At 39.3% G+C, this 27,015-nt stretch overlaps 1 protein-coding gene and 1 long non-coding RNA gene across 27 annotated transcripts in view; one reads left to right on the top strand and one right to left on the bottom strand.

Annotated features, from left to right (window-relative positions):
* ESRRG (estrogen related receptor gamma) overlaps positions 1 to 27,015 on the top strand; it is a 404,199-nt gene that overhangs the window by 212,316 nt on the left and 164,868 nt on the right. The gene's annotated exons all lie outside the window — the stretch shown is intronic.
* LOC110352055 (uncharacterized) lies at positions 9,574 to 26,990 on the bottom strand. 6 transcript variants are annotated; one of them, XR_011808079.1, is made up of 4 exons: positions 26,847 to 26,971; positions 26,380 to 26,475; positions 11,931 to 12,272; positions 9,574 to 10,488 (listed from the first exon to the last, which is right to left on the bottom strand). It is a non-coding gene; the product is annotated as an uncharacterized lncRNA (long non-coding RNA). The 6 variants fall into 6 exon arrangements; XR_011808077.1 differs by lacking the exon at positions 9,574 to 10,488 and having other exon boundaries at positions 11,504 to 12,272; positions 26,847 to 26,990; XR_011808078.1 differs by lacking the exons at positions 9,574 to 10,488; positions 11,931 to 12,272 and adding an exon at positions 23,607 to 23,930 and having other exon boundaries at positions 26,847 to 26,989.

Here is a 27,015-nt window from a genome sequence, read left to right as displayed (position 1 = left end):
TTGAAAGCAGAATCTCATGAAAGTAAAATCAGCATAAAAGTCAGGTTTAGACTTCTATATTCATATTTATGAATTGAAAAACCTCAACCATGATCTTATCTGGAGCTGTGGTAGCAGTTGACAACAAATGTGCCCTTGAGAATAGTATGTATGGTAATGCAAGGGAATCATGGATATTCCTTCCTACTACCTCTTGCTTGCATCGATGCTGTTATAATAACAGTAATGGCAATTATTATTACAAGCTTGGGTGCCACAGTATGTTTCCGCTGGCCTTCAACAATTGCTCAAGCAACTGGCTTTGAGTTTGCAACAGCTATAGTGCAATAGATTTGCCTTTGTACTCTGTTTCCAGTGAGGAGAGACTCTGTTCTCCTACACTGTCGCATTTGTGGGCTGCTGCAAATTCAAAGTAATTATTTTTTTTTCTTCTGAAAGTATTCTGCTTATTGCACTACTCCTGTTTGAACTGCCTTAGTTTGTATTGATTTCCCAGAGTCCCTGCTCTCCATCACCAGGTTTTTTTGTAGACCCATATCCATTCTAAATAAAATTCAATCTTTATTAATAATCTACAAATTAAAATTCCTCTTACCCCTTCTCTCTATTGAGTTAAAAATACATATATATGTGTGTGTATGGTTTTCTGCAGTTGATAATATTCTGTTGAGGCTTTTGATGTGGTTAAGTAGAGAGGCTTTGGAGCATGCTGTAATGTTTGGCAGAATCAGGCAAAAGATGATAGTTGTTTCTTTTCTCATTTACCAACTGTTACCTGAAAGGGGTTTTAATATAAAACTTGACATAGGATGGTAATTCAGCAGTAGAAGACGGAAAGTGCCACAACAGTAGATGCTCCATAACAAGTGTAAATACAAAAAAAAAAAAAAAGTCTCATTCTGATTAAACCTTTCTCTCTGTTTTATATATACATTATATATTTTTTCTATATTTAATAGCCATGCAAAAGATAGCATTGCAGTTTATTGGGCTAGTCTTCCAATCTTCAGACAGAAGCCACTTGGATATGGGGGCAGAAAACTGGAGGGTTTCAAAGATACCGGCATTAAGCAGAGAGTGTTTGGGGAGATGGCAGTAACGAGGATTATAGCAACAAGTCAGGAAAAAGGAACATTTCTTATAATAGTACATGTTACAATAATAATTGAGAATCCTAGTGAACAGATGATGGAACTTGCTTTCTTATGGGAATTTCATTCATTGAAGGTGCTCAACTGATTAAGTAAACTGCCAAGTGTGTCAATTAAAAGGGTAGACTTTACTTAAATTTTCCATATTTACAGTACTCAGAAATCAAAGCCAGCCTGATCTGTAGGGCCACTTCTGTTACAAAGTCCAAGTGTCTACGTTGTTTAAATGGCTTGTATCTCATTGTTTAAATAGCCTTTTGATAAGTAATAATATAATAGTGATGGTGATTGCTTTACAATTAGCCTATCAGGATGGCCTTTTAGGCTGTAGCCCTGAGTTTTTCTTTCTGCTTTGTACTCATATTATTAATAAACAAAGCACACAGGTCTTTGAACTTCCAACCAGCACAAATGCCCGTGCGGTTTGGCTGTGTGGGTTCCTGTGTGTGTGTGACATTTTGTGTTGGGGTTGTGATTTCTTTTTAAGTGGCCACAAAGCCACAAAGGTGCAGAGGAAAACGGACCGAGTGGGATGGGTGGAGCAAAGCAGGGTGAGTTAATATGTGAATAAGAGAATAAGAAAATAAACCAAGACGAGAAGGAGCAAGAACCAAGAAAAGGAAGGTGATTGAGAGGAGAGAAAGTCACCTCTTATTTGCAGAGATACTGATACTGATGCTCTGAGTTGTTATTGTTGGGCAGCATTGGTTGTTCAAGGTATCAGCTAAAGCATTGTGTTTTCCAGAATAGATGCAATTATTTTGTTTTCCTATCCAAGGACAAACAAGTTTGAAGCTCATGGTGATCAAGGAATTTTTCATGTTGCTTCTTCTGGGAATCATCCTTTGGTTGCTTCTTGTAGTTCCCACCTAAATGAGGTCCTCATGGAAGTCTCTGTGCTGCTGAGAGAGAAAAAGCCTCACCCTGCTGCTGTTGGCTCAAGTTTTCCTACCATCTCCAGTGGCAGACTTGCTCCCTTTCACTTACACCTGCTGGGGAAGGGGAATCAGAGACTGCGGTGGGAAAGGCAGCTGTGGGAGGGAGTCTAGTTGGTATGGCAGCACTTGGCATACCTAATAGGAGGGGGTGTCCTTGTTTTTGCTGGGGCTCATGGTAAGCTCAGAATCTGGGGTTAGGTCTTGAAGATTTCCACAGGGTTGTTGGTTGAGTTTATTCTCACCAGAATATATATATTTCACCTGACCCGGATTGTCCATTGAAAGTGGAATGTCTGCATTTATAATTTCAATTTTCTTTTTACTGGCTTTTTCAAAACTTAAGCTCTAAAACTGGATACAAGTTCTCGATTATAAAACAAAAATACTCAGCTAACATGGTTTTACATTAGGAGAGGCACCTCTAAACAGTGGCCTTGTTTTTTTTTTGTTTTTTTTTCATGTGTATCTCTAAACTATGGGTTACACCATTAGCATAAAATACCACTGCATCAGTACTCAGTCTGCCTTTCTTGTTCACTTAAATGACTACGTAGGACAGGTACAGCAATACATTTCTGTGAAAATATAATTTGTAATATTATATGACTCGTGTAATCAGAAAATATTGAACATTATGGAGCATTTAGTATTTGTGTTTAAATTGCTCTAGACTTGAATACCTCCAAGGCTCAGAAATAAATCTATTCAGATAAAAAGAAGAAAAATGCTGGAATGCTGAAAAAGTAAATGGAAACACAAACATGCTTCTTTCTCTTTGATAAAAGTACTTTTTCTAAAAAATCAATTAATTGTTCACTAAAATATACTAGAGATTAGGTTTTGTAACTATACAGAGCTGTAAGTCTCTTTGCTGATAATTTTGGTGTAGAGAGCGTTTAACAGTTAATTTTTCTTCTTGGTGGTGCTTTGATAAGTGATCCTTAGGGCAGAGATGAAGAATTTTGCTCAGGAATTAAGATTACTTTTGAACACAAGAAGGGAAATAAACCTGCCGATGTACCTACTTTCTGAAAAAACGACGTGTGGTAGATGCATAAAGATACCACTTGTGCCTTCACTGGAGAGCTTTTTGGAAGGGTGACAGGCTGGAAACACGGCAGTAAATTCCTCTCTAAAAAGGGAGGTTTTGAATCTGACTGGCTTGCATGTAGAGTTGCTTTTTTCCCTCTTTTCCTTCCCCCGCCCCTCACAAGATGGCTCTATGGAATAATAAGCCCGGCCAGTTTTGGATCTGAACACAATCTCACTCACTCTCATGTTGTTTGGCACTTGAACAGGAGTGACAGGCTTTGGTTCCTTTATCAAATAACTCAGTGTATCTATTTTTGTAAGCTGTGTCATTGGCTGAAAAATGCAGGTCCCTCTACAATTATGGGGCATGACCGGGAGGAACACAGGCAGCAGGGCTTTACTTGAACTCCTACCAGTTAATTGAAATTCTACTCCAGCCAGTTGAGATGGGAAGTGATATGAAGATGTGGAAAAACCTGAGTTGAATTGATTTTTCCCTCCTTTTTTTTTTTTCTCTCTTAAAGAGAAAAGAACAAGACGATTGTTCATGTTTATTAAGGGACTGTGAAACAAGTGCTGAGGGATAGACCAGAAAAGAGTGGGGCCACACGTGTATCACTTTTTGTTTTCTTTTGCATTTAAGTGAAGAGAGAAAAAAGAAATTGCATACTTTCACCACATTGATGTGTATCTGTAGCCCAGCTTGCTAAGTTTAACCAGGGAAAAAAGATACATAAACTACATAAGTGTTAGTACTGTGCCATTTGACATGATGTTTTTGGTACACCTGCCCACCAATATTAGCCTGTCACAACTTTTGTTTACCTCTGAGAATTTTCAAAGACATGAACACTAATTCTGCTTGACATTTTTATTCTTTTTTCTTGGTGAACAAATGCCTGGGATCCTTCCATTATCAAGGTTTTTCTTCTCAGGGCCTAGGGGACAGCGTATTGGTAACAATAAGGCCAAAAAATGCTTTGGTCTTCCCTAGAGCAGCAAAACTCTTTGTCTTTCACTGTATGAGCACTAGCCATCAGAGGTGTCTGTCCTGTTACTCAGACCTGTTCATTTGGAGCAGCACCTGTTTAAAAGGTGCTGCTTTTAATTTAAAATATAAAATTTAAATTTTATTTTTTTTCTTCCGGTTTTGCAGGAATATAAATATGTGTTTGTTCCAAATGTAGGAATTTGAAAACTGCTAGACTCGAGCATATTTGAAAAAAGCAAGAAGTGAGTTGAAATCTGTTGTATTCACATGCATGTTCTCTTTATATTCACAGATACCCATGCAAACAAGTGTTGTAATTTTCCTAAATACGTAAGCAGCCAAGATATGCCTACCTTCCTGTACCAGCTGAGGCTGTGATAGCACTGAAAAGCAAACGGGATAAACTTACTTTATTTTTCTCAAGGAGGCATATGCTCTAGTGAAATTTTGTTCAGCACTTTGTTGTTGTTTTTCTCCAATGACTGCTGCTATAAGATTTGATCCTGTGAAATGACAGGCAGCCTCTGCTTCCAGAAGAATTAATAAAAGTTTATGGTGATTAAGAATCCTTTGGATTAGACCTTCGTATAAAAATCCTCAATTGTTATAAATGCATGTGCCATTACAGGCTTAGTCCAGAATGAATGGTTTTCCAGCACAATTAGGTAAATCTTAGTGTTATCAGTTCACCTGGCTGATTAAGCTCACTGAAATACCCTTGTGCACTAACTTGGAAAATAGTTTGACTTTGCTAATATTGAAAAATAAGCACGAAATGGTATAAGCAATACATAAATATGCCTGAGGCTTTGGCCACAATTTAAGGAGAAAAAATCTTTGGGAAAAAGCTGGAAGCATGATATTAACTGGGTTTGGTTTGATATTTGGACAAAGAAATCACTGCTCTGAGCTGAGCAGAGAGATAAGCGCCTTGACTTGCAATAGATTAAGAGACCTGCATTGGTTAGAACAAACCATGTTTGAGACTCTCCCCAAGTGCCGCCACGTTTAGATTTAAGATTAACTGCAGCAGAATGGTGGAGCGGCTGTTTGTTTTATGAAACAATCACTAATGACATTAAACAGACGGTGCCCCTTCCAACACGATTGTTCATTTGCGATAAACTGAGAGAAGCCCACAAGAGATTGGAAAAGAAAACTCATAAGTGCTTCATTTTGAGGCTCTTACAATGTCCTATTGGAGGTGACAATTAGTGACAGAGAATAAGAATCTAACTCCTGATGCATTTAGACTTTTTTTTTTTAGCAAATAATTTGTAAATATTAGCTTTCCTTTATCTTTATACCGAGGAGCTGAATGGTAATAATATAATGACAAGGTTTTCAGTGTGGATTTTTTCTAACTCTCCCTCCCCTTGCTCCTGTCTGTGTGAAGCCCCCACTAAGCATTAACAGTATTAAAAAGAGCGTTATCTATTAGTTCAATTAGACATCAGACATTTACTTTTCAATGTATTTGAAGACTGATTTGATTTGGGTCCAATCATTTAAAAATAAGAGAGCAGAGCTGTGTACAGAGCTGTGTACAGATATCTGTAGCTCTGAAGTCTTAATTGCAAATTCAGATAAGGATTAGAAGGGGCTGTATCTCTGTAGACCAAAGGTATTTGCTAATACCTGAGATATAAAAGTGGTTAAATTCAATATTTACTAATTTAGGATTTCCACTTTGGATTTTGATTAAGCTTTTTGGTTGAAAACCCCATGTTATTAAGCTGTGATGAGGGGGGAAAGACTGCTCTTTTATAAGCCTCACTTTAACGCTTTATTTCAAATAATTTATTTTGGACCATCTAAAAGCTGGTGGAGGACTTCATTTAAAGAAAAACCCAACAAAACAAACAAAAACATTGTCAAAGGCCTGTTGTAGCATTAAGCTTTTGTTTAGTACACAAAGAAATATATTAATAAAAAGTGTTTTAAGTGCTTATTACCGAGATGGTTTGTTTTGAAACACAGGCTTTTTCACAGCAGTTTTTACACTTCATTGTGTACTATGAAAGACACACTAAGTAGAGGTTGTCAGGTTCCCATCTGAAGTAGACTACTGCTGGGGAATGCAGCCATTTATGATGCCACTCAAGCAGGACTAATCTAGAGTAGATCTCTTATAAATAACCAGCCAACAAAAATACTAAATCATTTCCTTTTGCTGATTGAAGCAGGCAGAATTGCTGCTTTAAAGAGCAGGAGGTGCTCATTACGGAGCCATACGGAAAGAATTAGTGAAACTGTATTAGTGAGCCCGTTGAACATGGTTGTGCATCAAACTTCAACCTTTCTGGAGGAATCAAGGCAACAGTTTCACGTAGAGTAGTATTTTGAGAGCTTTGCTTTGTCTTTCAGACTAGCACTTGATAGACAGGCGCTTGGTGGTTTTGTTTGTGCATTATCCACTCTGGCTGCTGTAAATCTCCCACTGTAAAACTTCAAATTGTATGTTCTAGCTTGCTGTAAATGCTGTCCACATTTGGTATAAATGCAGATTTATGAACCCTGCCTTCTATGTAGGCTCCTGAGGCTACACCCTGCTAGCAAGGGCCAGGCTAAAATGGTCTTTAAGATGTGTTCTGGCAACACGGTGCTCAGTCTTCAAGACCTTGTTTACATGACTAGCCCCTCTTACGAATAATTGAGGCTCTGTATATTGCTTATGGAAATTAAAAAATAAAAATAATAATAATAATAAAAAACCACACTTCAACATTATGTCCTCTCCTTAGGAAATAGGTTCTACCTAAGATGAAGGGATATTCTTAATTGTTGAAGTTGGAGTGGCCTTTCCATGTTGATGTTCATGCTTAGGCATCAGGAGCACATAATTATTTAAAAAATAATTTGTTGGCTTCATTGGCTCAAAGGACTGGGAGAGGGTGGGTAAGCTCAAAGGTTATGCTCTGCAATTTATTGATTAACTTGAAACTTGTTTTGAAACCAAAGCATTGCTTTAGGGATTCATGATACCTGAAATGCACGTACCATTCTGTGCTGCAAGCCTCCTCAGTTCAGAGAGCAGCCAGCGCTGCCTCCAGGCTTAGAGTACCTTCGTGGTGCACAGGTCTGTCCATGTCACTCTCTCTTTCCTCTTTCAAAAGAAAATTCTTTGGCAAGAAATAATCTCAGGATGAATAAGTACCCTTCTTGCTGCAAGTGGTGGAGAGTAAGAATGGTCCAGTGTTCACCTACTTTAAGGCTAGGGAAGTTTTGCTGAATTTACTTCTATAGGGTTTGGACTTTTTTTTTAGACCTCAGATTGGTTATTACATAGTCCCTTTTATTTAAGAACCAGTTCTGAGAGCAAATGACTAGTTGCAGAAAAATTTGAAGGGTGTGAATGTGAAGAAAACACAAGAAGTAGAGTCTACGGGATTTCCTGCAATAATTTTTACCAGCTCTATCTTTATATCTGGCACTACTAGATTAAGTATCTGAATTCAATCCACAAAGATGGTCTAAAAGTTCTGCAAAAATCATTTTGTGCACTAAGTATATGTTTTCTATGACTTTGAATGTTTTTTGGAAGTTGCTAGTGTCTGAGCAGTTGTGAATAGCTGCAGCTTATATATTTCCTAATGCATTTCCATGTTGGTTATTTTTCCAGGCAGGTCAATAAGAAAATGAAAAGAATAAAAATGACCTTGCTAGAATCACTGTTTGATAAAGGTCCTTTTTTATTTCATTAGTCTCTAGATTAGTTTTGTGCTGGTATGAGTCCAATCTAAGTCTCTGGAAGTAAATTCTTTTGAGTCCAGATTCAGTGATGTAACTAGTAATAAAATTTGGCCAGGTGTAGTTATAAATATCCATCAAATAAATACAATGGATTTGGAAACAGTAAATTCTAACTCCTGTATTGAGGTGGCCTCTGGATCACTTTGTATATAGTGCTTCTTAACCAGGAGAATGAAAGGTAATGTCGAGACAGTGACTGAGATGACAGGGCAATTGGTATTTTGAAATGGTGGACAACACTTTGGGGAAATGTCAAGATGGGGTCAAGTCACAGACTGCCCAGGGAGGTTGTGGAGTCTCCTTCTCTGGAGTTATTTAAGGCCCATCTGGACGCCTACCTGGGCAGCCTGCTCTAAGGAACCTGCTTTGGCAGGGGGGATGGACCCGATGATCTTTCGAGGTCCCTTTCAACCCCTTCAATTCTGTGATTCTGTGAAGTGGCAGAGACAAGGCATCCCATGTGTCCTTCAAAATATTTGGAATCTACAGTTTTATGTATTCAGCAGTTTTGCGTGCATTTTTTTTTTTTTTTTTTTTGGCAAAATACTTCTGGCTTAGGCAGAACACTAAAACCAACAGTCTTTGACCTAGATAAGGGCTCCAAGGAGTGACTGCAAGACAGCCTAGTGACAGTCAGGGTGATAATAGGGGCAGCAGTTATTGCTGAGCTGCTGATGGCCAGGGATAGGAAATTTATGATGGATGGACCTTGATTCCTTGAATGGTAGGAACTTGATATTTTTATGAAATACATTTTGTTTTGTCTGTAGGTTAACACTTGAATAGAGCTTCTAGAACTAGCAGTGAATTTGAACTACTCAAAATAATGCTTTAAAATATAGCCCATCAGAAGTTCCTCTCTACCCTGTTTTTAAATGCTGCTTCTTTTTCATGTATTCAAATTATATATTATCTATTATCTAATATATAAATGATATATTTCTGTGCCTGTTGGCCCACTGCATTTTTATCGTTCACAAAATAATAAGTAATGCATGTTCAGAAGTAACTCTTAACATCCAGGGCTCAGTCCTCTGTATTTTAGCATAGGAATAAACACGAATTTGTCTCTATCTCCATGGCCAGAATGTGCCTCCTTTTGTGTTCAGCAGCATGACAGATACAGATGGTGACTGGCTGTTACTTGTCTCTCAAGATAGTCAATGATATACCACTGCCTATCATCGGTATGATAGCACTTTATTATTATTATATCCTGAATTGAAATGATAATTCCTCATAGCATGACTTGTACTTTACCTCTTAGTTTGCAGTGTCTCTTACGAATGCTTGAATAAAACGGAGAAATACACAAAGACCAGACTATTAGCACAAAAGAAAAAAAAAAAAAAAAAAAAAGCTTGTCTTAAGGTCCTATTTAAATAAGGGGTTAAAAAAGTTAAAAAAAAAAAAAAAAAAAAAAAAAAACGGAAATAAATAAAACCTTCCATGTTAGGGAATAATACTTTTATGTCAGAAATCTCTAAATGGGGTTAGGATGAAAAGTCTTTTGACCTTTTCAGTATAGTCAAATAAGGAAGGTCTAATGCTTGCTTGCATTGACTGCCTTGGATACATGGCCAAAAAATCTCTATAAGTTCCTAACTAGAAGGTAGAAACTCATTATATTTCATGTTGACTCAGGACAGAATTTGAGTTATTTTCTCTAATTGTGTGTATCTCGTGCTTTTATAGCAGAGGTAACTCGAGTCCAGCTTTCAGGCTTGAGCCTAGCTATTCACATTGCCTTAAAGCTGTATCATTTGACTTGGACAAGTTGCTAATATCCTAAGACTTGCTAGAGTCTGGTATCTTCGAAAAGCTGATGCATCGCTTCTGGAGTTGAGGAGTCAGAAATTAAGCCGTACAAATCATGAAGACTTTGCAATCCAGTGTGTACAGGGACATGTACTTATTTTTTTTATTATTATTTTAAATATATACTGAAACTGCCACACAGGAATATTAGTATTTTGTTAAGTTTCTCTAGAAGACAGTTATTCTGAATCAATCCAAATGCTTTTATCAAGTTTATACAATGTTAGCAGTAGCCCACGAGTTGTTGTTTGGTATTGCCAAAGTTTCAGTCTCTAAGGGTGAAAAATAAGTCTGTTTCTTTGGATAGCAATGAGAAAGATGGGTAAGTGTTTAAAAAAGGTAGATGGTATTCATTCAGCTACTAGCAGTTCTAAACCAAGTTTTATTTTCTTGAGATTTATCCCATAAAAAAGTGAATGGTTATCTAACATTGTTAGATGTTCAGTGTTTTTGAAGTGTTTTTACGTTTTAGAGAAAAATCAGTTTCAGGTTTAGAGCCTTTTCAAAATGCTTGCTGTGCATGTGCCTTTTGAAAGTAGTACTCTCAGCAGCTGCATCTTTCCTGAGCTAAGTGAAACTGCTTAAGATGCTTAACTGGTATAGGATCCCCCAATATGTCCTTCTAACTTCCATGTGGTACCCCACTGTCTCTCAGTTGCTGGTGTCTGTATCCAATATTTGGCTTCATGAGCTCACAGGGAACGTAGGTAACTCACGCATTAAGCATCCTTTGGCTCCTATATTCTTCAGGGGAGTTGCTTTACCTTGAACTATTGCACAGAAGTATAGGTAAACAGACAGGAATCTGGTGAAAAAGTACACAGAAGAGGGATTTGTATGAGGAGAAGTTGCTTCTGCTTTGTTCATTGAACAAAAGAAAATAACACTTTGAAAGACTGCAAGTATTAGTGTGTTATTATCACATCCTAGTTTCTGCAGGCAAAAAAAAAAAAAAAAAAAAAAAAAAAGGAAGTTTAAAGGACAAAGAGAACTTTTCAGAGAGACAAAAATCCTCTCTATACTATCTACGTATTTAGCATAGATGATGTGGTTGTGTGCTACAAGTACCACGGCTATTTTGTCTGTCTGGTGCGTGATGCGTTTGCCAGATTAGAAGCATTAGTGCCCTCTATTGTTCGTAAGAGAACTGCAAATATTCTTGCAGATTATGGTATTTACCACTCTAGGTATCAAACAGATTTTTAACGAAAACCAGGCATATTGTAAAGAATGTATTTCTAAAAGCTACCCTACTTAATCATGAGGAGTATATCTGTTTTTTTATTGTATTCTACTACAACTTTCAATAAAACACATAATAACCCACATTAGGGGAAAATTGTCTTGAAATGCAGATAGAAATATATATTATTTTTGCTCACATATTTGCTGACTAGTTAGTTTCTTCCTTCAGCACCTAATTTTTTAGGTGTGAAGACATTATTAATCAAGCCATTCTAAAGTATTCAAAAGGAAAGTGTTTTGAAAATGTGACCCTTGCTCCCTCCCCCCTCCCCCCAATTTATTTCTAGAAATCAATCACAAACTTTTATTATTTTGATAGGGTAGTGGAAGTATAAGAGAGTGCAACTTTTCAGAAGAACAATAAAAAAAAAAAAACATGGCCAAGCTGTGGGGCGTTTTCTTGTTTTGTTTTGTTTTTACTACATTAAAGTGAACTGCAAGAATGACAACTTCATTCAAGCAGATCATTTGGAATTACATTAAACAGCTGCTATTAAACAGCTGACAACAAAGGAGACCATTTTGATCTCAACAGCGCAGAGATTCTAGCAGCATGCTCCCTCAGTGATGTTATGAAGAACACATTGTGCTCTTGTATACCAACACACACTGTACTCCCCACTGTGCTTGTTGCCAAACACCGTTTTTTCAAATCACTTTGTATTCAGTCAGGGATCTGGGAAGTCCAAATCCAGCCAGACAAATGCAGAACAGCTTAGTTGAAGCAGCTTTAACAGGTGCCATCATACAGACTTGTCGAACCAGAGAGACAACGCAAACAAATACAGAGCCGTGGTCAACGGGGTGTGGGTTTGCCCCATTGCACATGATGGCACTGGTTACTAAAGAGCATGGTTAGTCTTGGGTAAAGGGGAGGGGATGCGACAAGGGAAATTTGCGTTAGCTCCTTACAGACAGTCTGCCAGACTTTTCTGTGCCTGCATTTATTTGTTCTTCTCAGTAGTGCCAGGCACAGAGTGGACCAGCATAAAATGCGCATACCTGCAAAGGAACAAGTGGGTTGTTTGTAGCATTGATTTAAGAGGATGCTTCCCGTGCTAGAGGTGGTTGACTGAAGGATGAGGAATAAAATAAGGATAGAGATAACTGGATGGGTCATTGTCTTGTGCTGTCCTCCTCTTTCAGGGTATGAGAGGCATCCCTTCCTTATATCATTGTAATCTGCCACTCTTCATAACGTGCCACACGTGTTGCCTTCTCGATTGTGTTGCCCGTTCCAAATGTGTCGTTGTTCTGCACTTTTGCTGCCTTTGCAGCCGTAACCTTGACCTGCTCCATGCTGTTGACATTCTTCAGTAGCTGGATTCTTAGCAGGTTGTGCAACTGTGACAGAAAATAGGTTAGAGTATGTAAATCAATTGTATTTTATACTTTTTTCTTTAAGTGGGGACTTTGTGTACTGGTCCCTGAATATGAAGGGATATAGTTGATCAGAGGGTTAAAATCTATTTTATTGCCTTCTAGTAAAAGGGGAAAATTCCAGCAAACGATTTGTCTAAATGTTCAGATTTGAATTTCAGATTGCATTTGCATAATATTTACTGCATTGGAGAAATAAGAAACTTTACTTCTTGGAGAAGTTTTGCAAGGTGATAAAGTGAATATTTTTCTTAGGCCTTTAGAATCATTTTGCAAGTTTCTTTAGAATGCATAATATAGGTAAGGAAAAAAGTTTAGGCAATGCATTAGTTCATGCTTATCCGGGCCAGAAACGAGAGACTTGCTTATCCATGTTGCTGAAAGACAAATTCTGCCTTTTGTATTGCTGTCACAATAATGATGGTTAAAAATAGAAAAGTGGCCTGGACAGAACTGTCAGAAATTCAGGATTGTAAGGGATGTATATCCACAGTCCTTTGACATATGGTCTAAAAAGTATTGAATCATGTTGATGTTGGATGTATAGGATGCTAATGCAAAAGTTTGTTGCATCTGAGTTTAAATGGGACTGTAGTGACTCTCAAGCTTGAATGTATATCACAAGTCAGTATCAGGAAACTTTTGTACTTGTCTTTTTGGAAAATGATTGAGTCTACATCATATTTTTAAAAAAGCACTAGTATAACAAAAAACAAAAAAACATGAAGTGATCCAGAATCTACCCTAATTCGTAGTTTCTTCTGTGGTCAGTTATCCCCCTTGATTTACCATATTTCTTATCAGCATTTTTCTAAAGAACTGCCTGGCCCGAAATCTTTGTGATATCTCTTGGGAATTATCATCAAGTAAGCCTTCTGTCTTTGCTAAGCTAGGCTCTTATAATCGTGAGGTTATTCATAGTACTCTGCTGTTTACAGTGAAGGGACGTTTCATAATTCTCGAGATGCCAGATTAAAAAGTATTTTCAAAGAAGTAAAAAAGGCAAACAAACAAACAAAACCACACCACAAACCAACCAAAACAAAACAAAAAACAAATAAAAACAAAACAAAACAAACAACAACAAAAAAACAACAACAACAACAACAAGCACCATAACACCCTCTGTTTATGATTTTAGACCAACAGCTGCAATTGAGAAAGTAATGCTGCAGCTGCTTTTAATTGCCTTTATTGTGTTTAAGGATTGTACCTATGGGGAAGTTTCTCTCTGGGTTCAACAGTGAATTAAACCAGTTTTTCAGGATATGAATGTGGCTTGTATGTTTGTGGAATTGAGTGTTGAGCTTAAAAACAATGGATCATGATTGGCAGTGGGCACAGAGGTCTTTTGTGATCAGGCCTGGGGTGATGCTGGGCTCCTCCCCAGGTCCGGCCAGCTCAGGGGATGGCCAAGCACTGCTTGCAGTCTCTGCAGGAAGGCAGCGGGGCATTCCTGGTTTGTGACTTTCCTCCTGCTGAGCCCAAGACATTTCTCTTTCTGAGCAGGATTACATTTAGTGAAACACAACTCCGTGATGATGTGAAAAGGAGGCATGGAGTTAAGTATTAGGAATTCATTTTCATGGAGGTCTGCATGTAAACGGGACGTCCAGTGATGTGCAATGGCTTGCACGCTTACTTTTAGCCAGTAAGTAAAATTACTCTAGAGATGACACATAAACTCAAGTAATGAACAAGTAAGATAAAAAAAAAATAATATAGGAAGAGACCAGAATGAAACAGGAGAAGTCTATTTTTAAAGCAGCCTTGTTTCTTTATGTGCCCTTGTATTGTCTTAAAGTAATTTGTCTTTAACTGATAGACATTCTTCTCAACATATAGCTTAGTGTTAAGGAGCTGACACTCAATGGCAAGCCACAAGAAGGCTGAAAAGGCAATATCATGAATAGTGAACTCTCTCTTGGTTTCCTTGACACCTGCATAGTGCATACTGCCAACTATGATAAATGGAGCAGAAACATAGACACTTACTAAAAAGATGGAGCAGAAGCTAAAGGCTGGAGAGAGAGACATAGAAAGATGTATGCTTGATCTCACTTGGAAAGAGAAACAAATGGGTAGGAGAGCAAGTGAAGTTGAATGACATCTTGAAGACAGGAAAGGACTGAGGCTGAAGTGGCAGTAGGCCAGCGAGAGGAGCAGATGGGAGGTGGGACAAGTTTATTACCAAAGAGGCCATTGGATAGTAACAGTGCACATACTGCTAGAGAAACAGATGAGGTGAGCTGATAATCTTTCTGAGTTCTGTCTGAATGTGTCTCCTATTCAGATTATTTATTTCTTGAAGTTGGTTTACTTTCTGGGAAACTTTTCTGGCAGATGGAAGAGAATTGTGCCATGTGATGCTCAGAAAAGCAAACATCAGAAAGACAACAGAGCAGGATAAGGGAACTGAGATGCATTCCAGAATATTTTAGTTGCATTCCAGAATATTTTCTTAAATAGGAAATACTGCTTTCATAATTTTAAACTGCTGTCAAAAGAGCAAGGTAGTATTAAGAAAACACATTTTGATAAAGCTGAATTGGCTTGAACAGTCCTTCCCGTACTGTGGGCATCAGACAAAATACACCACGTTGTTTGGCCTGATAGTGGTGACAACTGAATTTTACCTTACCATGCATTGGTAAGGTAAACCTGTGGCCACTATTCTCTTAAAAATCCTGTGTATGTTGACAGACGAGTGAGTCTGACCTGATGCTGAAAATAAAGGCTGACCTTGTAAATGCCCCGAAGAGCAGAAGAAATGATGTTTTGCCTGCAGGGCTCATTAATTAGTTGAATTTCTCATCTAATTCTTCTGGGTCAGCTCTGTTGCTTACTCTACTCCAGAAGGGGCAGGCTTGTAGAAGCCATCTTGATGAGTATCCTCGAGATGCAATACATTGTGTGCAGTCAGCAAAATGTAGTCTACAGTTTCTGTCCTCACATGTTTACCAAGGGGCAGAGGTAAGGGGCTATTTTCGTTTGGGTAACTACATAAGCCTTTTAGATGACTTGCCTTGAGATTCAAGCAAACCTTGGATCAGTCTGTGGAAAATGTTTTCTTTGGTTACTTTTCTTCTTAACTATCCTCTCTCTCTTCCATCTGCAATAGTTAATTTTTTTTTGATAAATCAGTGGACACGAGTAGTTACAACAGCGTAGTTACAACAGCATAGTTGTATGTGCTATCTCATCTTTCTAACACTACGGTCTGGAAAAGTGCTTTAAAATACTGATACATTAGTAGCAATTATTTAATTTTGTTCTGGGTTTCATTTTTATCACAGCAAGTTTAAGGACCGAGTATTTGTTCTGCGCTGTACCATTACATGGGCCTCCAATGAAGTTTGCTGTAGCCATGTGCCTGCTCATTTGAGGGTAAAAGCGATCTGTCACCCTGACAGCATTTGAAGGATCTGCAGTGCTTTAGGAGGTATGATACCAGGGCAATTGGTAGTTTCATTCATCCTCAGCAATAAACCCATTTTCAGTGTTAAGGGTAATAAAAGTTGGCTGGTCTCTCACTAGCTCTTGAGGAGGAGGAATGTGCCCTAATCTCTTGTTCCAAATTATGCAAAAGCAACAACAGCAGGCAGCAGCTTTTGAACCATCAGTAGCAGAATTAAAAACAACTGACTGCTTTAGGAGCTTCGTGTTTCCTTTGAGTTTGAGTAAGCATTCGGCACTCCTCACTCTTCCTGTGCTAACTGCCTTTTTTTTTTTTTTTTGGTGATAATAATATCATTTTATGTTAACACGATGATATTCATGCCTGTAAATCTTCAAAACTGTGTTACTGAGGAAAAGACGGAAAATCACTACTCATTGCAACCACCTCTGGGGAGAAATTCAGCATTTGTTCAACAGCAAAGAATAACCTTACCTGGAAGTTCAGGACAATTAAAGTATAAGCTAGCAATGAAAAATTCACTAGGCTACGCAAAACGTATATTGTGCTTTAGGATATACTAAGCAGGACAAAAGGAAAGACATCCTCCCACACTGCTCTGCGTGCTTGCTCTCTTATATTGCAACTCATCTGCACATGCAAATAAACGCGCGTATGACCCTTTCTGATATGAGGTTTCTTAAACTCTAGATTGTGTGCGCGAAGCCTGTTTTGGTATGTGGAGACATGGGGAGAGAGGGCCAAGAGGACAGAGCATGTACATACATATTACGGAAAGCCAGCCTAAAGCCCGAGTGTCTACAGAATTGTGTCATTGTCATCTTTTTTTCCCTGCTGTTTAAAGCCCTAACCTGTATTATAACTGGCTTAAGTCCTGTCATAACACAGGTTTGATCTGGAGGTTTCAGCTCGCGCAGTTTTCATGTCATTTCTAACTTGTAGATGAGACAATATTAATTTTGAAGGAATTAGCCTGAAATTTCCTTGTACCAAGATGAAATGGCGAGAGTTAGCCCGACAAGCTGCTAAAGGTTTTCAAATGAAAAGTAGGGTGATATGAAATTTTCCTGATAAAAGGCTCTCTAGCTTTCATTTGCTGTATTAAATACCAGCGTAAAAGGGACAGCAGGAGTAACAAATGGTCGGCGAGATATTATCTCCGTTCACATTCCAGGGACACTCCTTGGCTTTGCTGGTGCGATCCAAATAAAGCCTTAAAATCTGGAGGCTTGGGACTGTTTTCCTCCTCGCGGCAGGCGAGCTTCTTGAAAGTCTCGATAGCTTTTTATTTATTTATTTATTTATATTTTAACTGCTTCCTTTTCCGATAGCATGTGACAGTTCCAGTTTTTGGTGTGGACAGGTGTTTATGTGACTGCATTCCCCCCAGGGCTTGGGAGGGGGTGCGCTGGGAAGTGTTGAGTGCTGAATGTTAAGCTCGTTCCTTTGTATGGCTTAGAAATCTCTGTTGTCCAGAATTGTACAGATAAGGCAGACCCATTTGCTTCATTGTCAGGCAATGTAGCTGAATAGAAATGCAAATGTGACATAAGGGGACTGCGCTGGGGAGGCGTTTGCTGTTACCTACTCTAACAGTGCTCCTGGCTGTTAGAAAATTCCTGCAGAATCCATCGGGCTTTATTTATTTATTTATTTTTATAATTAGCTACAGGTTACAGAGAAGATTCTCCAAAAGAAAATGTCTCTCTTCTGCAAATGCTTTTATTTTTATGCAGCGGAACGGCTCGGTTTTAGCTCCCTTATCAAGAGCTGCCTGAACTGCCCAGACTAAATTGGGAGCATCTCCACACTGTTTGACAAATAGATTTTTTGTAAACTGATTTAGCCTTTTCATTGTTTGCATTTCATTATATAGCAGACTTCATGTCACAAAATCGGTATTCATTCAAAATAGCGAATTTAGAGATAGGACTGTAGCCAGATAAAAAATATTGCACAGGTCAGGTCTATTAACCATAGAATAATAGCAAGTCAGTGATCCAAGGGGTAGTTCTTCTGCAGGGAAGGGCTAACATAACCGAGGTCAGGAGTCAGAGCTCAGGACTTCAGATGTGGCTGTCGCCAGATTTACAAGTAAATCTACTGGGAAAACAGGGAAAATGAAGGAACCTTGCAGCATAAGGAAAGAGAAAGGCAGCCCGGTTCTTTCATCTTAAATCTCAGGCTTCTCGGTGGATGAAGAGAAAAAGTCTGATTTGCTTAAGTGCTTCACTTTATTCAGAAACTCTGAGTTGCATCTCCCAAAGTACTATCCAAAGATCTAACTCAATCAGGTTTAGAGAATTTATTTAGAAAATAACATCGAAAGGGAACTGATTCTTGCTTTGCTGCCAAATTCATTATTGAATAAAGACTGTTAGCATTCTGAAAATATGTGTACCAAATGCAAACACTGCTAAAGAATATAGATATGGCCTCTAATAAGACTGGAACAGTTTATGTTAATTCCCCAGGAGCAGATAATCTGGAGTAAACAGGTCAGTAAGATGAGTGAGTTGCAACTTTCCCTTTTTTTGTATAATTTATTTCTACAAGCCTTTCCACTTTCTTTAAACTTTTGTTGCCCTGAGAATATTAGGGAAGTTGCATGAAGAGGTTACTTTGTTGCTTTAGACTTTTTTTTTTATTTATTTTTATTATTATTATTATAGCAGCTCTGTGCCACCATCTTCGTGCTTATAAACTTCAGCTGTTTTGAGCATGGTCCTGTATGATGGGTTCAAGGCAGGTAACAGCAAGGGAGTTCCCTGGGAGCTGGGTATTTCATTGGAGAGTATTATTTGAACTCGTGTCCAGATAAGTTGTAACTGTATTCTCCTAGGTTATCTGGTCACTAGAGATATTGTATTACGGCATTGGTATCAGATCTTTTTTCCAGATGCACAAAGATGGATGTACTCCCTGGAAGTAGGTAGTTAGGAATCTGTTCTGCAATGTTTTATCCAGGGTGGGGGAGAAACACTACTGAGGTTAATTGTCTGAGAAAGGGCTGTACTACCCGGCTCCCAAATGAGAAGCAGAAAGGAATCCTGCAGCTTGGTGTGCTTTCAAAGCAGTTCGCTTGGAAGTTCTTTAAACAGAGAATGTACACTTCAGAGGGACAAAATTAATAAAGAATAACTAGAATGAAAGATGGAACCATTCACTTCTGCATACATATGTACATATGTTGGTTCAGCTTCGTTTAGCTTCGTTTTTTACTACATATTTTTTTGTGTGTGCAACTGTAAATATATGTAGATAACCAAGTGCCTAGAATATAATGTGTTTGTGTGTGTGTATAGGTGTAGCCACACACACATGCAGCTTCAGTAATTGAACCAGATGTTTTGTGGTAGAAGTGTCAGAAGTGCACTAAGTCTAAAGGCTGTACTTTCTGGATCAGTTCACACCTTGAATTTGTGCTTTTGCAGGAAAATACTGACTGGACCTGCTTAAAAGTCATGCAGCTGTCTTATTGATTTATTCAGCATACTTGAATAAAATAATTACAATTCTCGCTGTTCCTTTTTATCTGCGAAAGACAGAAATTTCTGTCATAAGCAAATTAAAGTAAATTTCTTGAAACATAACACCTGAAACGAGGGCAGAAATGGTGGGAGAAAAAACTAATATGAAAAACTAAGTTCTGCATTTTTCTTATGAAGGAATTTAGAGCAAAAAAAAAAATAAATTTGCAGGCACGTGAATTAAGCTGGGTGAGTGTATGCATCATGTTTACACCTCAGCCATTGCACATGGAGCTAAATCTATTGATTGGAGATCGAGTAATTGAATAGGGCTAACTGACCGGTCAATAGGAATGAAGCTGCTCTAGAACAGAAACTTAGGTGATAAGAGAAGGCTTCAGGTGTGTCATTAGGATTATATTGTCTTATTTAATTATATTTACTAATACAATCAGAAAAAGTGTTTTCACTGTAATAACAACAAACAACTTTTTTTTTTTTTTTTTTTTTGCCAATGTGCGATTCTACTAAAAAATGTTAATGTGATCACGTGAAATATTAGTGTACAAGCCTACTAGCGATAGCAGTATTGTAACACTTGTATTGGTGTATACTGACGTATTTTTGGCTGGTATCTTTTACTGGAAGCAGCATATAGGGGTGGTGAACGCTGTGTATCAATGCACTCTGTGTCCTCCCTTGAAGGCCTCCTTTAAGACCACCAGGTGATGTTCGGTTGGATGGAGCTGCAGGACCTGGGAGAAGGGTGATTGGTGGTGAATTCCCCTTTCCTTTAGAGTTTCTGGAACCACATACAGTTATCCACCTGGGAGCTATAAAACCATGAAAACCTTTAAGTCTCTTCATATAAATGATTGGGGAACGTGAGTACATGATGAGCTTAACCCCTTCCTGTTCTTGGTTTTTATGCATATTTGTGTGTCCAAGAAAGCATTTGACTGTGAGCCTGAATGTGCACCTATGCAAAGTTTCATATGCTAAGGGATCAGTCAGCTGATATACACACACATAAGCTGTGTATACAGAAGGAAAAATGAGATGTTACCACTGGGACAGATTGTAGTGGCCTTCAGTACCGACATACCGGCTTTAGATCTGACGTGCCTAGAGATAGAGTAGCTGGTACCTTATGGAGGGAGGATTTGTTTACACTTGAGCAGGTGAACCAACCCTTGTTACCAGCTTCTTCTGACTATTCCAGAGATGTTAATTTCCCATGGTGAAAGCTCTGATTTACCAGCACAGGAAGGTTACCCTGACTTGAAGACATTGTCATTATTCTCATTTGTCTGCAGTTCAGAATTAATTCTGCACCAAATTCTTGCTTCCCAGGTCAGTGAAATGTTAGAAGACAAAGAATCTCACCTTGGTCTTGGAGGGAACAGTCATGCATTTCTATGTTGCAATGAATTCTTTCTTAACATTTATGGATAGCAAAATAGGACACCTGTGCGGAAAGCCCCTGCTTGACAAATAGATCATTTATTTGGTTCTCAGTACTTAGAGCAGATGCCTTCCTGCTTGTCAGTACTTATTGTAGCTAAGCTGTATTTAATTTAGCATTCCTTGCACCTTTGAAAAGTGTACCCCCTTTAATCTGGTGTTTTAAAAAGCATGCATTAGATGTCAGACAACATAAAAACAGCACGTAGAGATAACCCTGATGTAAGTGATGGTTCTAGTCATGTAGCGTATGGATAAAAGATTTCTGAAGATATTTTACTTGGCAGTTCAACATGATGGGCCTGTTTGTTAATCAGAGAACCAGGGAAGAACAAAGGAGGAAGAACAAAAGTGTTGAAATAAGTGTTGTATACCTGGAAGATGTACAGTGGGACAACTGATGTGGTGGTAGGATTGGATAAAGCAGTCATGGAAACGGTGAGCCATAGGAGGGCAAAATTTCCTTCACTTTGTTGCGTGTGAAGCGAGTTTGTTGGGGAAGGGGATAACGTTTTGTATTCAGTCAGAGAGCATGTTCTGTAAATCTCTTCAGTTACCCGTTCCCTGGGTGTCGCAATAGATTAAGTCACTGTGTGATGATATGACACCGCCATCACTCGTCTTCCTGGGATATTGCTGGAGGCAACAACAAACCTGTGTCTTTGGCACATGTGAAGGAATTTAGTGCTTGAGGGGTTAAATTACACGGGGTCCCCTGTGGATCAGCTTATGCTTGGACAGTAATAATAGCTATAACATTAATAATAAAAATGCCAGAGCGAAGGGAGTGGAGGGGGAGTAGGGGGAGAAAAAGAAAGAGTGATGGAAGATGGGCTGGGGGACAGTCAGGGGAAGGAAGAAGAAAAAAAGGCATGCCAGGGATAATGCATTTTGTACAGCAGGTGTACAGCCTCGAAGTCAGATGTCACAGGAGCTTCTGCAACGCGCGCACGCACAAACACCCAGCGCAGCAGCTTTGAGGATGGCTGGTGGCTCCGGGTGTGCGCGTACGTGCGCTCTCGCTTCAAGCCGTGATATCCTAGGGCAGTGTAACAAGCAATTCATGTCAGCTCACGGGAAAGACTATTGGTGTTTTCACTGGGGAAATATTTACACTCCATCTTCTTCTCTATTTTTAGCACCTTGAGCTTCCAGTCAGGTTGGAAGCCGGTCGGAGGAGTAGGAAAAGACCCACTGTGGGACACCTCTCATCCTCCAGTTAGATGGAGCTAAACCATCTTTCTTAGGATTAGCTGCTGATGCTACATTCTCTTCTTTCCCTTCTATTTTTGGGGGCTATGACATTTCGCTGCAGTATAGGTGACAGAATGGGATGTCCACTGGTGTGTTTTGCTCTAACAGAAAGCAAAAGCGCTTTTTAAAAAAGGTATTTTTCACATAGGTGAGGCCTCCAAAAGAACCAAGGGTAATGAATGTAAGTACAGAATAATGTGGATTTCTTTTATTCCTCAACAGATAAGCCATCACGGTAAGGGACAGCAGTTCATCACATTGAAAAGGAAAAGAAATCTGAATTTGTCCTCTCTCAGATTTGTTGTTTATCATAATAAACCTTCTAGTGAAAAGGGCTAATTTACTCTTTCTATAGGAATATTTTAAGTATGATTATCATAATATCACAGCTGCTGAAAAGGTCTAAAATAGGACATTGACCTTGAACGTGTTCCTGCGTTTAGTATGTGGTACTTAACATTCAAGAAAACAATATAACTGCAACTCATTTATTAATGTATAATCTCAAAATGTTAACTCTTGCTCTGTAAATACATGCCATAAGGATTGTAGAAGCTCGCAGTATCCCATGAAGTACATGTGGTATTTTATCAGTGTAAATATGTATAAGATTTTCAAGATTTCTGCTGGGAATACTCCATAACTAAAGTAAGTTTTCCCTTTGGTACTGCACTAGTTTATGATTTAATTTTTACTGACATTCCACCAGTCATATTATTAGCTTCACAAAATGAAAGTGAAATAATCCTGTATTAATTAAACAGAGCAACTGAATTCCCTCAGTCATCTTATCCTTGGCTGTCTGAGACAGTAATGCACTTCAGCTTCTCTGAAGAAACTTACACTAAAAAAGAAGCTTGGGATAATAGTGAGATATCCACAGTGAAGTGTGTGTCTGAATTATCTTTAGGGAGTAGACCTTTTTCGGTGGGTGACAGCATGCAGCTCCCTTTTTTTTTTTTTTCTCTTTTCGTCAGAGGCTTTGAAAAAGGTATTTTGTCAAGAGAACAATTTTCATTTCTAGCAATGTGAACGGTTTCTATCCTGTAGCAGTGAAGATAGCCATTTAAATACCCATGCCCTTCAAAATAAAATGAGGAGAAAATATGGAGGGTTTTTTTTTTTGTTTTTTTTTTTGAGACCAGATGAACTGAATGTAGTTTGGTAACATGGTAAGGCAATTGCTCCTCCCTCACAGAGACCTTTTTATATGCTAGGACTGAGTATAGCAGCAAATCTAAATGCCTTGCTCAGTGTCTTTGTGAATGCACTGTGGAAAAGGGAAAAGTTCTGAAGAGTGCTCTGAGGTCATGCTTTGTGGGCTTTTTTTTTGTTTATCTGTGATCAAAACAAGATGTAATCAATTAACCCTAAATACTGACTGAAGTAGCAGATGGCTTTAAAGTAAAAACCTGCTACAGTTTGTCCAACTACGTACAAACAGGTGAGCAGGATTTGGAATTTCTGTAGCATTTTCTTAAAAATCATTACCAGTGTATCCAGGGATGCACCAAGTGCCTTCCAGTAACAAGCACATAAGGCAGAAGTGTCTTAAGACCAGTAGACAGTGACTAAGTTGTTCTAATATTGATCTGTAGCATAGCATGTTTGAGTTGTATTTCTTTAGTATTTTGAATAAAGAGAAACAACATATTTGATGATAATTCAATGTTTATTTCAAACTTAACAATTTAATTCTCCAGCTATACCTTGAATAAGGTACCGTATTATACAGCAAACTTCCATCTTAGGTAACGGTATGCTTGTTTTCAAATAAATTCTCAGCAGCTAGTAGAATTTTTTTTCCAAATTTTTGCTCCTTCCCAGGTGACTCTAACTTGTTGCTCCTTTTGGTAAAGACGAACTTGACACAATGCACTGCGCAGCTGCTGTGAAGTGCCACTGAATCTTACTTCTTCAGTTGCCTTAATGTAGTTGTGTTGTAGGAATCTGGCTGTTTGGATGCTTTGAAATGTCTATCGTAGTCAAATGTGAAGATGCTTAAAGATGGACTGACTGTACACAGGACAAATTATATGAACAGAGAGATGGAAATGTAGATGCTGCTCAGAAATGACCCTTGATTGGTACAGACGCTCGGGTCATTTTTTTCCTTCCCTTCTGTGTTACTACTGCTTTGTATAGACTCCTTGTGGTAAGATTTTGCACTGTCCGTTTTGGTAAGTTGGTGCACATGGGCAGTTGCATGCATGTTCTTATTTGCCTGGTAAGATTCACTTAAATTTTATCTTTTTTCCCCTAGATCTATTTTTATTAATTTCTACTAAAAAGCTCGAGGAAATGAAGCTACATTTAGCCCCACTTTATTTGCTGCAGTAATCTTTTTCTTTCTTTTCTCCCCCTCCAAACTGATGGGTAACTGTGAAACACAAGTTCAAGAATGTGGTTGGAATTCCAGGCCCTGCTCTGGTGGAGGTGGCACTTTCAGTCCCAGGGGAAGAAGCCAACTGCTTTGTTTATCAACATGCAAAGTACAGCACTGGGTTTCTGGTTAGCCAAGCAGCATCACTGGCAGGGAAGAGAACTGTTTGCTTGCATGAGAGATAGGAGATGGAAAAGTAGTGATGGTGAGAGATAAAATGTATTTGGGTGGTGTAGGGCGCTGGGGGGAACAAGCCAATAAGGTAGCACAACTTATGGGAAAGCGGAAAGCAGGGCTTCCACGACAGAAGGAAAGAGACCATCGTGTTCCAGCTCCTGCATATAAATATATCAGCTCAGGAAATAATGCACAAAAGTAGAAATTAAGCTGGCCTGTGCTTTGGTAAATTTCAAAATGGATCAGCTGTCATATATTAAGGAGGGTGTATTTCAGGGCACTTAATATGCAGAAGTGACTTTAGCAAATGACTCATGTATAAGGGATCGGTTATAGGTCACTTGAAAATAAGAAAACATACACATGAAATGATTTGAAGGCATTTTAGTATAAAATATTGAGAAATAGCAATTTTATATATATATTATAAATGGACTCTCAGACTCACTACAAACAACACATTTGTATTTTCACAGTTTGCTAATGTGCATATGGCAATCAATTTATAGGAACTGCATTTTGAGTTTATATACTAATAAATACATAGAATAAACACAGCTTATTTAAGTTCCGATTTGATTAAAAATCCACATTTATCAAATTGTTACTTAGAGGGTGTTCTAATACTATAACATGATTAAATACCTCATTTTAAAATTTGATAAAAACTAATTTTTTTTGGTCTCTGATGTTTCTACAGAGGACTTGGATTTTACTCTACATTTCAGAGCTCTTTAATTCACTGCTCACAAGCGAATTTACATCTTAATTATAGAGTTCACATTTAACAATATAGACAGCATAATGCTACTGGTAATTAAGCTTTTACTACCTGCTTTTTTTACAGTAGTCAGAGCTGGAGTTTTGCTGTGTGAGTTCTGGTTCCTAAACTTGCATGTATTTATACCACATTTGTGTGAAGCAGGCCCAGCCTTTCCTTAACGTTAAGCACAGAATGCTGTAATCTGTCTGCTGTGAACCTCCACAAACACGTCTGTTGAAATTAACGTATTTTGGACTTGGTTCTGTTGCAGTATTTGGTGAAATGCTGAGAGAGGGCATTTCCGATCTTGTTTGTGAGTGGTATTCATGCATTCTGAGGGTGCACACTGGTTTGTTTTGATCTAAAAGATTGCAATTTGCATTGTGTAGAGCTCCAGTCATAAAAGATTTTTGTAAGCAGTTAATTTTTTAAAATATGTATCATTCTACTGTGTTTCTTTTCTTGCTAGAAATAGCCTGCATCTCTTTTCACTGTGGAGGGGGATAGGGGAGGGAGTAGAAACACTTTGGAACTAGAAAATAAGTACAATGTTTTAGTTGTAATACTAAATAAAAATAATAGCTTTTGAGAGAAAAAAAAGCACTGCACCCCCAATTCATTACTGATCCTTTCCAAAATGGGGGAGAGGGTTCAGCGTAGCGTAATCAGCGTTTCTAAATTTGGGTACGGCTGTTTCCTTGAAATCAGTTTAACGAGGGAGCTTTCCTTACGACAGAGCCACGCAACTCTGAGCTGGCTCCGAGCAGTGGGTGCTGGAGCTGGGCTCGGGGATGCTTCTGTAGGCATACGTGCAGGGTACCCGCTTGTTGCCCTTTCAGCTCAGTAGCATTTACTTCAAGAAGCAAGCCCCCCAAACACTGTAGCGGTCTGTGCACACCTTACCAATGCAGAACCGCTCGGGTGCAGCCTTATCTCTATTAAAATGAAGCAGGCTGACTTAGTCCCCTACGCTCCCCTCCCGAGCTGCGGAAGGAATTGATCGGTTCTGGAGCTTTTCTCTCTATTCAGCACATCTCAGTATTTATGCCTAAGCACCCAGACGTCAGCACAGGGGTGCAGGCGCTGAGCACGGCGGTGATAAGATGGAGATGGGCAGAGGAGAGGAGAGCAGACAGACCTACCTGCGGGTGCTCCCCGGCCCCCCGTGCTGTACGAGACGGAGCCGAGCGCTGCGGTGAGGGACCTCCTTTTGTAATGCGCGAGGAGCGAGGCTTGCTCTGAGTTGTATATAAAAAAAGGGGTGTACGTGAGTATGTATAGCGCGTGTAGTATTCATATATCAAATATAAATGCAAGATGTACACACGCAACCCCCCCACCCCTGCCCTGCCTAACACACGTAATGCCACGCGGGTTATTTAGAGGCAAAATAACCTCTTCCCCTAGGCAGCCACCAACTCGGCAAAGTTGGTCTGGGCGCTTTTATCCCCCCAAACTTGCCTCTCTGCCCCTTTCCCTTTCACAGCCGCTCCTGCTGGCTTCCCCCCCTCCCCGCCGGCTCCGTTCCGCTTTCTCCCCGCGCTCCCCGAGCCCAGCCCTGGCTGGTAGCGGCAGCAGCCCCCCCCCACCCCGCCCCGTTCCCCGGTACCTCATCGCGGGGCCGTCCGTGCAGGTGCGTGCAGCGGGCACGGCCCCGCGGCCATGTCAGCGGGCGGGCGCTGCCCGGCCCGGCCCGGCCCGACCCGGGGCGGCCCCGCCGCGTACCTGCCGCGCGGCCCGGCCCCGCCCCGCCGCCCCGCCATTGGCCGCCGCGCCGC

This window comes from Anas platyrhynchos, chromosome 3, assembly GCF_047663525.1.
Source record: "Anas platyrhynchos isolate ZD024472 breed Pekin duck chromosome 3, IASCAAS_PekinDuck_T2T, whole genome shotgun sequence".
NCBI classification, from domain to species: Eukaryota; Metazoa; Chordata; class Aves; order Anseriformes; family Anatidae; genus Anas; species Anas platyrhynchos.
The sequence above is the reverse complement of the archived record's forward strand: the minus strand, read 5'-3'. Positions and strand labels throughout refer to the sequence as shown.